This window comes from Eptatretus burgeri, chromosome 4, assembly GCF_056783735.1.
Source record: "Eptatretus burgeri isolate ZD-2024b chromosome 4, Ebu_testis_v1, whole genome shotgun sequence".
In the NCBI taxonomy this organism is placed as follows: Eukaryota; Metazoa; Chordata; class Myxini; order Myxiniformes; family Myxinidae; genus Eptatretus; species Eptatretus burgeri.
The window spans coordinates 80,514,093-80,526,120 of record NC_140964.1 but is presented as its reverse complement, the minus strand read 5'-3'; the positions used below and the strand labels follow the sequence as shown (position 1 = coordinate 80,526,120).

General features: G+C 43.5%; 1 protein-coding gene across 2 annotated transcripts in view; it reads left to right on the top strand.

Annotated features, from left to right (window-relative positions):
• Positions 1 to 12,028, top strand: part of PHKG1 (phosphorylase kinase catalytic subunit gamma 1) — a 72,014-nt gene that overhangs the window by 2,186 nt on the left and 57,800 nt on the right. For both annotated transcript variants that reach the window (XM_085878928.1, XM_085878929.1), the window contains exon 2: positions 2,268 to 2,369. The gene's annotated coding sequence lies outside the window, so the exon portion shown is untranslated. The remainder of the gene's footprint in view (positions 1 to 2,267; positions 2,370 to 12,028) is intronic.

The window sequence follows — 12,028 nt, the reverse complement described above, 5'->3', positions numbered from 1 at the left end:
CTCACCTAAGGGACCTGAATGGTGGTTTGCGAATCTGGTAACCACAACAATATATATATATATATACATATATCTTTATTTATATTTATTTATTTATTTATATATATATATTTATATACTAGTGCGTGCCCATATATGAGTGGCCGTACGTACAAAAAAAAAAAACTTTTCAAACCTTGAAAAGGCGCACACTCAGGTCCCCAGCGTCAATTGTGACATATCAAATGAAGAAGAAGAATTGTGAAGTCATAGCACCGTGTCCTGTCATTGGTTTGGCAAATAAATGGCCATAACTTGGGAACCACTTGTCCGATTAATATCAAACCTTGAAAAAGCACATCCTCAGGTCCCCAGCAATATACCTGGCAAGTTTCAATTAGATCGGACCAGTGGTTGTCAGGAAACAGAGGTCATTGACAGACACACAGAGATTGCTGGAATTTTAGATAGATTTTTATTCATATTTATTTATTTATATATGTACAAACTCTGCCATGATCCTTGCATCGGTTTCATATACAATACCTGCCATCAACACCACCAGCAGCGTGAGAAGTCAAATATTGATCTTGAGGGAAATATTTCCTCCTGTCAATACCATGATCCCCCATAAAAAGAGTGTAGTGGATTAATTATTTGTTTTTTTGCAAGTTCACGTTAATTAATCGAAGTCCTTTTTATGATTAATGAATCCTTCGACCTTCAACTGTGCCTTTTAAAACATGACAAACTGGAAGGGCACTTGGTGGCAAGCACATACCTCCGCCACCTAATGCCTGATCCATAAGAACATATCGGGCCCAAAACATTTTTGGAATATCATGCGATTCAGAACTATATCGTTTTTGGCCCTATCTCTCAATGGTGAAGAATCATTTTAAAAATGAAATAAATCTCGTATCTCGATTCCGGATTCGGAATTGGGATCTTCACCCGAATCGAAACAATTCATCCTTGATAGACACCCAACCTGCCCACTAAGTTTCGTCCGAATCCGTCCACAACGTTTTGAGATATTGTGTTATATATCTGTTCAGGACTATCTCTCAATGGTGAAGAATCACTTTAAAAAAATTATAGTAGTCTGTCCTGGTCACACACCGAACCTGCCCACAAAATTTTATCTGGATCCGACCACAACTTTTTGAAATATCCTGCACACAAACAAACAAACAGACAGAAAGGGGGGGAAAACATAACTTCCATCACCGAGGTAACTCTGATCAGTTCCGGCCTGGACATCAATGGGGTCACCATTTGATCATTATTGGAGACTTTGTGGTCATTTTCTTTTTCTGTACAAAATTGAGGCTCATCGAAGAATGAGGTGGCACGGCAAAAAACAGCAACAACCTGACAGTGGTGCAAAAGGTGGCTGCAACAAGCAAGGGATTAAATAAACGGGTAAAGGGAGGGGGGGTGAGGATGTGGAGAGTAAGAAGAGTGTTAGTTGAGGTAAGAGTAAAGGGATGGAGGATGACACAAGATGGGGGTGCATCACCTGCTTGAAGTTGGGAGGGAACGGGCAGATTGAACGGTCTCAAGGGCAAGCAAGGAACAAGAGAGTGGAGGTGTTGAGTTCACCTGGATTTTAGAGGTTTAACCTGCACGAGAGGGCAACTGAAAGAACATTTGCATCCTGGACTTGGTGAGGAGGGCCAGAAGCTTGAGAAAGTAGGGGCGATGTTGAAGAATAGATATAATAAAATATAGAGACCACCGACCTGCCTGCAACAAAATCCTTGTGTTTCACCTTTGTTTGTCATGAGAGATTCCAATAATTTTGAGAACTTTCAATTTCACAGAATGCAGGAGAGCCATCCAAGACTTGTAGCTTACTTTGGCATTCTTGCGTCATATTTATTATCTTGCCTCTGCCATGCCCAGTAGTATTTGTCTATCTTGTGCTCTAGACAATAGCACTTGTTTGTCTTTAATCATCATCTTTTTTTCCCCTTTTCCACATGCTTCATTACATTTTACCTCCATTAGTTCCCTCTCCCCCCCCCCTGCTTGCATGCCTTGGGAGCCAGCTTGCTGCCTTTTTTGGCTAACACCCACAAGTTCTGTACATTAATATTTTTGTCACAGCAATACCTGTGACCCTGTTCTGACTTTGATGTATTTTGTGCCTTGTCTGCTTTCTTTGAAACATCGATTAAAAAAAAAAAAATTGAATTGAAAAGGTTTTGAGAAATTATTAATTTTCTACTATAAATGTGCACTTTTAATTTCCTAATTTAATTGTGTTTACTCTTACTTGACAGGATGGCTCAGAAGTAGCATTCTCACCCTTGGAAGTGTATACACTGGGATAAATTTGTGGTGGAGGAGATCTGACCGTGAATTATCTTCCTGATACATCAAAGGTAAGTTTTTATTTTTTATTTTTTATTTTTTTATTTTTTTGGGGGGGGGTGTATGTAAACGATTTGAAGGAGCAGTTAAGCCAGCTCATTTGTCTGTTAACTGTCTGTTTACAAAATCTAGCCTCATGGAAGAGCAATGAAATAAAGTGGCAACACACTCACAGTGGGGTCATCGTTATACACAACAAACGATGAAAGAACTAACAGGAAAAGGGGAGAGCGAGAAGGAAAGAAAATGATAGTCTGCAAGTAAAAGGGTTGGGTTAAGTGGGATTAATGGGGTAGGGAAGGGGAGATAACATGAGATGGCAGTGTACCGTATGCTTTTTGAAGCCTTGGAGGGAAGAGTTGATTTTTGGGATTGGTGATGATAACAAGAAATCTGGTTATTATACTTCTAGTTATCCACCTGCATGTCAAAATATCTCAAAAGTTGTCATGAAAAAAGTTGTGACGTCAAAATATCTCACCTGCAGGTTGCTTTTTCGGCTTTAAAAATGCCTTGGAGGATCCATAACGTTGCATTTGTACAATGTATACTATGTATGTTTTAAACACAGCCAGCTCCATGTAGTTGCAGCAGCACAGCATATACATGATAAATACACATGAACACTGGATGCAATGGGCAGGTAAAGAAGGGTAATAAAAAAATAATAATGGTGATATCAGATTCCTCGTGTCATGAAACGTATAAAAGGACATTTCAATCATGTGTTTACCTTTTCTTGTTGTGAAGATATGAATACAAGTTGATTTTCTCGCTTCTCTAGTGGCCATCTTGGATTTTTCTGACATTTCCTGTTTTCCTTCAAGGGTGAGAAGTCCACATCCACCTGGATGTCATCAACCATATGCTAGACATGAATATTCAACAATTAATAAAACGCTATCCAACAAAAAGGGGTTATCTTCTTTGGCTGCCTGACTATGGGGTACCAAGGAATTGAATGCACTGCTAAAGACAGCATGTGATTCAAGCTTACAATGGATTTTGATTTTGGAGTGATGACATTGTCATGTCCAGGGGGTTAAGTTAATGTCCAACCCTTGACCCAGTTGTCGTGGACGGAGAGCTGAACGTTTTCCCTTGTTGGCGAACAGCTGAGATCCTTGGAGATTATGGCGCGTGCGGGACGGGAGGCGGCGAAGCATGTACCAGAGGTGTTCACCAGGATGGAAGCACAAGTGTTTATACTCGAACCCACAACTAATAGACAAACAACAATAGATCTTACAAATGAAAGTTTAATGAACATAAATCAAATGTTTATAATGAAAATAAATCAAAGCATAATGATAACAAGCTCAAATGAGCTAAGATCCTCGTCCTCTTAATGATGACATCATAAAAACGAATATGGGGTAATTCCACGTCATAATGGACACGAAGCATAAAATTTGAAAATTTATTTTTCAAAAGGATTTCTGTTGGAGAGTGTTTAGTTTGGTCTGAATTGTCATAATTTATGCGATATTTACTCCGTGGATGATGTCACGTGATTTGGCGGCCATCTTGAAAGAACTGCCTCAACGTCTTCCAACGGTAAGTCATTCTGTCTGTTATTATTTTGTCGAAAATATGGCTATTTGATGAATGTTTTAATCCAAAGTAGTATTCGCTGATGAATATTACTGATATAGGATCAGGCTGTATCTACTCATCAACATATTTGGTCCATTTCTCTCTGTGCCTATAGATCAACATCAACGAGGCATATGCAAGCAATGAGGCTTATACAAGCTGTTAGACAACCAAATGTTTGCTGATGTATGTAAGAGATTGTATAGATATCATAAAATGCACCCTAGCATTGACTATCCAATATGTGATTGCATGGGTTACGTCCGTTACATTGCTGAATTACGTCCGTTACATTGCTCAGTTACGTCCGTTAGAGTGAACTTTTCAAAATATTTTAACAAGCAACAGACAGATCGTTTCGTTGGAATATAGAAAGTATGCTACTAATGCTTAGATTGCTTACCGTGAATGAAAGGTATACTACAAATTCGTTATTTCGCAGGATTTCAGAATTGTGCTATGGCCAGTTTTAGTTGTGTCCATTTTGATGTTACTTCTGTTACGCCTCTTAAATGTTGATTTATTGCTTTAGTAGTAGACTACACAGTGGGGTTTGTACCAATATCAGAAAGCCATAGAGACTAATTACGATATGTAAAAAAGAAACTCTCTGTAATATGGCCAACCTTTTCAAAATTTCAACATTAGTGATGCAATTTTTGTCTCAATGTTACGTCTGTGACGCTGGAATTACCCTATGATGTCATTGTGATGTATCAGGTTTGGATAAATTATCTGTGCTAATGCCCGGCTTGATTCAGGTCAGGTCAGGTATGGGAGCATGTGCAAGAACAGCGCGTCGCTGCGTCCACTTTCCGCCGGTACTCCAGGGGCCTCCGTCTGGCCATCCCCCAGGCAGATGCCAGGCCCATCCCCATCTCCTTGAGATGATGGTCAACCTGTTGCAACCATGAGGCACGTGGTCGGCCCACTGGCCTCCTCCACTCATGAGACTCCCTCGCTGAGAGAATCTGATGAGCAGGATCAGCGTCAGGAAAACGAGCCACATGTCCATACAGCTGCAACTGACGCTCACGGACTATGCAGGTAACAAATCTCATCCGAGTCTCTTTCAGCAACCGCTCGTTGGATACAAAATCCGACCAGCGATAGCTAAGGATTCTCCGAAGAGACCTGGTACCAAAGGAATTAAGTCTCCGTCTCAGATCCTTGGTCAGAGTCCAAGTCTCGCACCCATAGAGCAAGACTGGAAGTACCAAGGACCTGAAGACTCGGACTTTCGTCCTCCCGCACAGGTACCGGCAGCGGCACACCCCATGAACCAGTGAATCCATGACTCCCCAGGCCCGACCCAGACGTCTATTGACCTCTGACTCGCAGCCAGCAGAGACATGAATATCACTGCCAAGGTAAGTGAATCTCTCCACGACCTCAACATCCTCACCACAAACAGACACAGACAGGACAGCAGCATCCAAGATGTCACCGAAGGCCTGGATCTTAGTTTTGACCCAAGACACCCGTAATCCCAACGGCTCCGACTCCTCATTCAGCACCTCGAGAGCCCCCAAGAGGATGTCTAAAGTCTCCGCAAAGATGACTGCATCATCTGCAAAATCAAGGTCCGAGATCTTGACATTCCCAAACGATGCACCGCAACTTGATCTCTCCGACATCCTCCCTAAAATCCAGTCCATACAAGTGCTGAAAAGTGTGGGGGCAAGTACACATCCCTGACGAACTCCAGTAACAACTGGAAATAAGTCAGAGATGGTACCACCACACTTCACAGCACTCTCAGTACCAGAGTAGAATTCAGACATCAGATCGATCAGTTTTGGTGGCACCCCACGAAGACCAAGAATCCTCCAGAGGACATCCTGCTTCACTGAATCGAACGCTTTACAGAGATCAACATAGGCTGCAAGCAGCCCCTGCCGAAACTCTTGTCTGCGTTCGGTGAGGACACGAAGTGCAAGGATACGGTCAATCGTTGACCTCTTTGGTGTAAAGCCTGACTGCTCTGGACGCTGGTGCTCAAGCAGATGGTGGCGAACCCTATCAAGAATTATCCGAGCAAAGACCTTGCCTGGCACTGAGAGCAGCGTCACCCCTCGGTAGTTGTTGCAATCTTGGCGATCACCCTTCCCTTTCCAGAGAGGGACAACAAGGCCCCTCTTCCAGTCAGTTGGGATGATGCCTGTGTTCCAGGCAGAGCACAAAACTGCATGCAAAGACACGAATGCAGCATTTCCACCAGCCTTGAGAAGTTCGGCATGGATACCACAGATCCCTGGAGCTTTGCCCCGTTTCAACTGGTTCACCGCAGCCCGTGTTTCCACAAGCGAAGGTGGACCACAGTTGATTTGAGGGTCAGCAACAGGGATTGTAACACCCTTGACGTCCAACTCGACAGCTGGGGGATCAGCCTGGTACAACCGCTCAAAGTAACCGGCCCAGCGGGCCTTCACTTCAGACTCCTCTGTCAAGAGCCTACCACTCTCTGCTCGAACTGCAGTGCTCCGAGGGATGGGCTTGGATGAACGTAATGCGCGAATTCCCCTGTAAGCGGGACGAGAATCACCTGTCCACAGGTGATGCTCTACCCCCTCACAGATTCCTCGCACATAGGCCTCCTTGTCCACCCTCAGTGCACGTACAGTTTTATGCCTCAGCTCCCTGAACAGCTCAACTCTGCCATTCAGCCTGACCCTGCGACTCTGGTCAATGGTATCCAGTGTCCCTTGAGAGACAAAATTCTTCTTTGCCCTGCGGTGAGCTCCAAGGCATCCACCGGCAACATCAAGGACGGTGGTCTTGAAGGCGCTCCACAACTCTTCAGGACCCCCCAAAGCACCCAGACCCCCCAAGTGTCCACTCAGCCTGTTCGCAAACTCCTCAGCTACTCTCTCATCCCTGAGCTTGGCAACATCCAGCCTAGGCTGGGATGGTACCATTCTCCAGGATTTAAGGTGCAGCTTTAGAGTTGCTACAACAAGCCTGTGGTCAGTATTGAGGAACTGGGCACTCCGGTAGACCCTGCAGTTCTGGATCATCCTCCAACGACCGTCAATGAGGACATGGTCAATCTCCTTTGCCACACCGCCAGCGTTGGAATACCAAGTCCAGCGATGAGCTTGTGGGCGCTGAAACCATGAACCAGCCACCCTAAGTCCATGACTTATTGCAAAGTCAAGGAACTTAGTGCTATTCTGGTTCATAGCTCCTGACCCATGGGGACCAACACACACCTCATAACCATCCCTATCAGTTCCAGTCGATGCATTGAAATCCCCCAAGACTAGACGTGTATCTCGTCTGGGGCACTGATCAACCACAGACTCGAGTGTGGCGTAGAATGCATCCTTCACGGTGAGATCACTCGCCTCAGTCGGAGCATAAACAGAGACCAGGAAAATGACACCTAAGGAGTGACGAATCCTTAATCTCATAATACGCTCGTTGACCGGTGTTACCTCAATTATCATTGGGGTCAGCTTATTGGACACAGCTACAGCAACTCCTTGGGTATGGTAACCATCAGAGCGACCAGACCAATAGCTAGTAGGTGTAACCACCCACCATTATCTCGCCGCAATCCGGTCTCCGAACCTCAGAGACAGCTGCAATCCCGATGTCCAAACGCTTGAGCTCAGATGATAACAGAGACAGGTGATCATCCTCTCTTAGGGATAGGACATTCCAGGCACCCACCCTAAGGGACCGCCTCAGGTTAACCCAAGGAGACCGCCGTCTGGTGGACGACACCTCAGCACCACTCCGACACTCTCCCGCAATCTGACCCAGGGATGTTACCCCGTGGTTTCCCTCCTATCATCAAAGATTGGGGGTCCCGAAGGCTTTGCCCCAATCCCGTCATCCGGTGAGCTGCCCTGCGAAGGGAAGCTGCACAGGAGGTACTCCCACGGAGTGGGTTTTCAGTTTTTTTTGCGTTTTTGCGTTTTGCGCAATGAAGGGTTTTACGGTGGCCGGAGAGCAAATCCTGCCACCAACCTCCTAATAAGAAGTGACCCAACTGCAGGAGTACGTCCGCAGACACAGTTGGGCACTAGATATGGATGGCCGTTGGCTCACAAGGAGCTCCTCCGCCCTTTGACAGGTTTTGTTTTTAATCCTGCTTGGTGTCCATATCCAAACACCCTCCTCACCAGAAAACCTGGTGGGGGAGACTGTTTAGTCGCCGACAACCCGACCATGGAACAGGTTAGTACAGGTTTACATGGTACCTGTAGCAGGTCACAGATCGAACCTGACCTGACCTTGATTCCCGCAAACAAAATTCAAACAGCTTGCCTAGTTTCAGAGATAATGGTACAGGCGATTTCCATTAGTGGCGATTATTATGACGTCAACTTTTTTTCTCGGAAGAATTTCCAAAACCGGAGATGGTTACTGCCTGCACGTGGGTTTTCTGCATATACATGGCAAGTATCACGAAGATCTGATGAAAACTCTGGGTTGTGAAACAAAAAATGTCAAAAATAGGAATGACGTCATAAAAATTGATATAACGTCATAGTGATGTATCATATGTGCGGTAATTAATCTCTGCTAATGCCCTGTCCGATTCCCGCAAACAGAATTCAAAAAGCTTGTCTAGTTTCGGAGATAATTTTTTCGGCGATTCCCATTAGCGGAGATATTTTGACGTCATAACATTTTCTCGGAGGAATTTCCAAAATCAGAGATGGTTACTGTCTGCGCAGGGTATTTTTTACATATATCTGCCAAGTTTCAGGAAGTTTTGATGAAAACTGTAGGCTGTGACACAAAAAAGTCCACAAGAAGAAGATGAAGAACAACAACGTGAGTAAGACTTGGAGATCCTCCACGAGGATCTAAAAATGTCGAAAAATAGGAATGACGTCATAAAAATTGATATGACGTCACAGTGATGTATCATATGTGCGGTAATTCATCTCTGCTAATGCCCTTTTCGATTCCCGCAAACATAATTCAAAAGCTTGCCTAGTTTCGGAGATAATTGGTTCACGAGTCAGTAAGTGACCACTATATTCGTTATGGGTGTGTTTGTCTGTCTGTCTGTCTGTTGGGTGGTCGATCTCGTTGAAAAAAAAAATTAAAAAAAATATTTTTTTTTGAGATTTGTTCTACCCTTATTATCAGTATTTAAAATGGCGATTTCAGTAAATACAATGGCGATTTTGATGAAACTTGGTTGGTAGGTTCATACTATGACCGAGTTGTGTGCAAATGAGAACCGTTGCTATGGACACCACCGTTGCCTCGCAACGGGACTTTCAAATTTTTTAAAAATCATAAAAAATTATTTTTTTCAAAAATCGGGCCACGAGAGACTGTGGGCAGTACATTCAGCCATATTGTCAAAAATTTCCAGCCGGATCCTATGAAAACTGTCGGAGCAGATAGACTTTGAATGAACCCTGGTCGAAAACAATAAAAAAACGAAGTTCGTTATATCTCAGAGACTATGAGTCAGATATTCATGAAACTGGTATAGTAGGTTCATGGTATGTCCTAGTTATGTGTGAGAAAGAACCGTTGCTATGGACCCCTCCGTTGCCTAGCAACGGCCAAAAAACCTCTAAATGTGGGGGTATTTTCATGAAAAAACAATCTGCAGCATTAACCCTTGAAGCTGGAATCATGAATTTTCTTGTGCTTAATCCTCAGGTCATTCCCCATCGAACGGGCCCATCACGTCAGGTTCTATTGGATAGTCGACTACCCATGTCCGCCTACCGGCTTGTCTGTCTGTCTGTCTGACCTGAGCATAGCTCCGTGGGTTTTGATCCGATCCTGATAAAATTTGGGTGGGAGGTTTATATCATGATCTAGTTGTGTTTTCCTGAGAATGGGCGTGGTGCGCCCATTATGGGCGGAGCCACGCCCAAAAAACGTGTTTTTAGGGGGTAGCCGATTTCAAGTTACATCTTCTCCGAAGGGGTTTGTCGAATCTGGCAGGGGTTTTGGTATTTGGTTAGCCCAATGGCACCTGCATAGCCCCACGGAGCTCGATTTTTTTTTTTCCATTTTCCTCCCAAGGTCAAGGTCACAAGGTCACGAACCTAGAAAATTGTGAATTTTGACATAAAAATCATACGACCACCCAAACTTTGAGAGCTAGGATGACAATATTTTTTATGCATAATCTTGAGGTCATTCCCCACCTAAAGTCTTAAAACCATTTTGCTCTATCTCGAACACCTTGCCCGTGGCGCCCCTTTCAAGTTTGTTTTTACGCTGATTTCATCAAAGTATGGATAATCCGAGGAGTGCTAAATGCTATATAGAAAATATGACGTATTATATTGTTCCTGGAATGTTCCAGAGGAAGTTTTGCACCAAAGGTCATAATCCTTGACCTTTGACCTTTGATGTTCACAAAGGTCAAATTTTCAAAGTTGTGGGAATCGAACCGGGTTTTCGACCTTCTTCAACGAACTAACTCCAATAAGCTATAGCACGTATCCTGTTTCCTTATTTTAATGTCCACAACATTGTTTTGCGAGCTTTAAAAGTTATGCAAAGGTTAAATTTTGAAAGTTGTTGAACGAAACTGGTTTTTCGACATTTTGCAGCTAATATAATAACCTGTCACTCGTACCACATCATGTTGATCATTTTTATAACTTGGACACAAATTATCACATTGTCTCATCCTTGACTTCTGAAACAATCGACATCGTCAAATACCGCTCGTGAACCATTGCCATCTCCAGACTTGTTTTTTAGGCGATTCCCATGAGCAGAGATATTTTGACGTTATAACTTTTTTCTAGGAGGAATTTTCAAAATCGGAGATGGTTACTGTCTGCGCAGGGTATTTTTACATACATACTGAAACGCAAAAGAAACTTACCACTTGTTTGAAATGTAATAAAATTGTAACAGTTCAAAATAAAACAAACCAACAATTGCTAATTGAAACATTGGCATTTTATTGATGACATGTCAAGTTTTTGACCAAGATACACCATCTCATAAGTTTGTTCAACAGTACAGAACAGCACAGGGTGCAATGTCAGTCCCCTTTCAAGAGCGTGTGGCCACCATTGTTTTGGATACAGGCAGTGCATCATCGGTGCACACTGCCTACCAGTCTTTGGATGGATTGCTGCTGGATTCTGTCCCACTCAGTCCTCAATGTCTGAAGCCATCTGCCTGTCCTGCCTGGCAGTGGTGACTCTTGGCCTCCCTGATCGAGGTCTGTCAACTGCAGAGTTGTGGAGGGTGTCTCTGTCCCCAGGGCCGATATCGTCTGGTGTGAACAGCCAAGGCAACGTGCCACCTCACGGTAGCTCAATCCGCCTTGCAGTATGCCCAAAGCACACTCCCCTTGATGCCTTGACAATCGTGGCATGTTGATTGAAATTCCCATTTTGCACTGGCCTTTTTAAAGCCAATATCAAGACATCACGTGCAGCTCATTAAAATCATCCCGTACCCCTTGGCTAATCACTGACAGTCAAAACGGCTGTTCAACAGCTGTGATATGAAGTGACCATTGAAGGTTCACGTGACCATCCGTGACCGTTTTGTCTGACAGTGAGGACACTATTGTCCACAAATAAGTTCACACATTTACTACACGCAGTGTTATTGTTGATATTTGAAGGTTTAAAAGGTGGTAAGTTTCTTTTGCGTTTCAGTATATATGCCAAGTTTGAGGAAGTTTCGATGAAAACTGAAGGCTGTGAAACAACAAGTTTCATGAAGGTCCGATGAAAACTCTGGGTTGTGAAACATCTAGGAAGAATTTCCAAAATCGGAGATGGTTACTGCCTGCACGTGGGCTTTCTGCATATACATGGCAAGTTTCATGAAGATCCGATGAAAACTCTAGGTTGTGAAACAAAAAATGTCAAAAATTAGGACTGACGTCATAAAAATTGATATGATGTCATAGTGATGTATCATATGTGCGGTAATTCATCTCTCCTAATGCCCTTTTCGATTCCTGCAAACAGAATTCAAAAAGCTTGCCTAGTTTCGGAGATAATTTTTGAGACGATTTCCATTAGTGGAGATATTTTGATGTCATAACTTTTTTTCTAGGAGGAATTTTCAAAATCGGAGATGGTTACTGTCTGTGCAGGGTATTTTTACA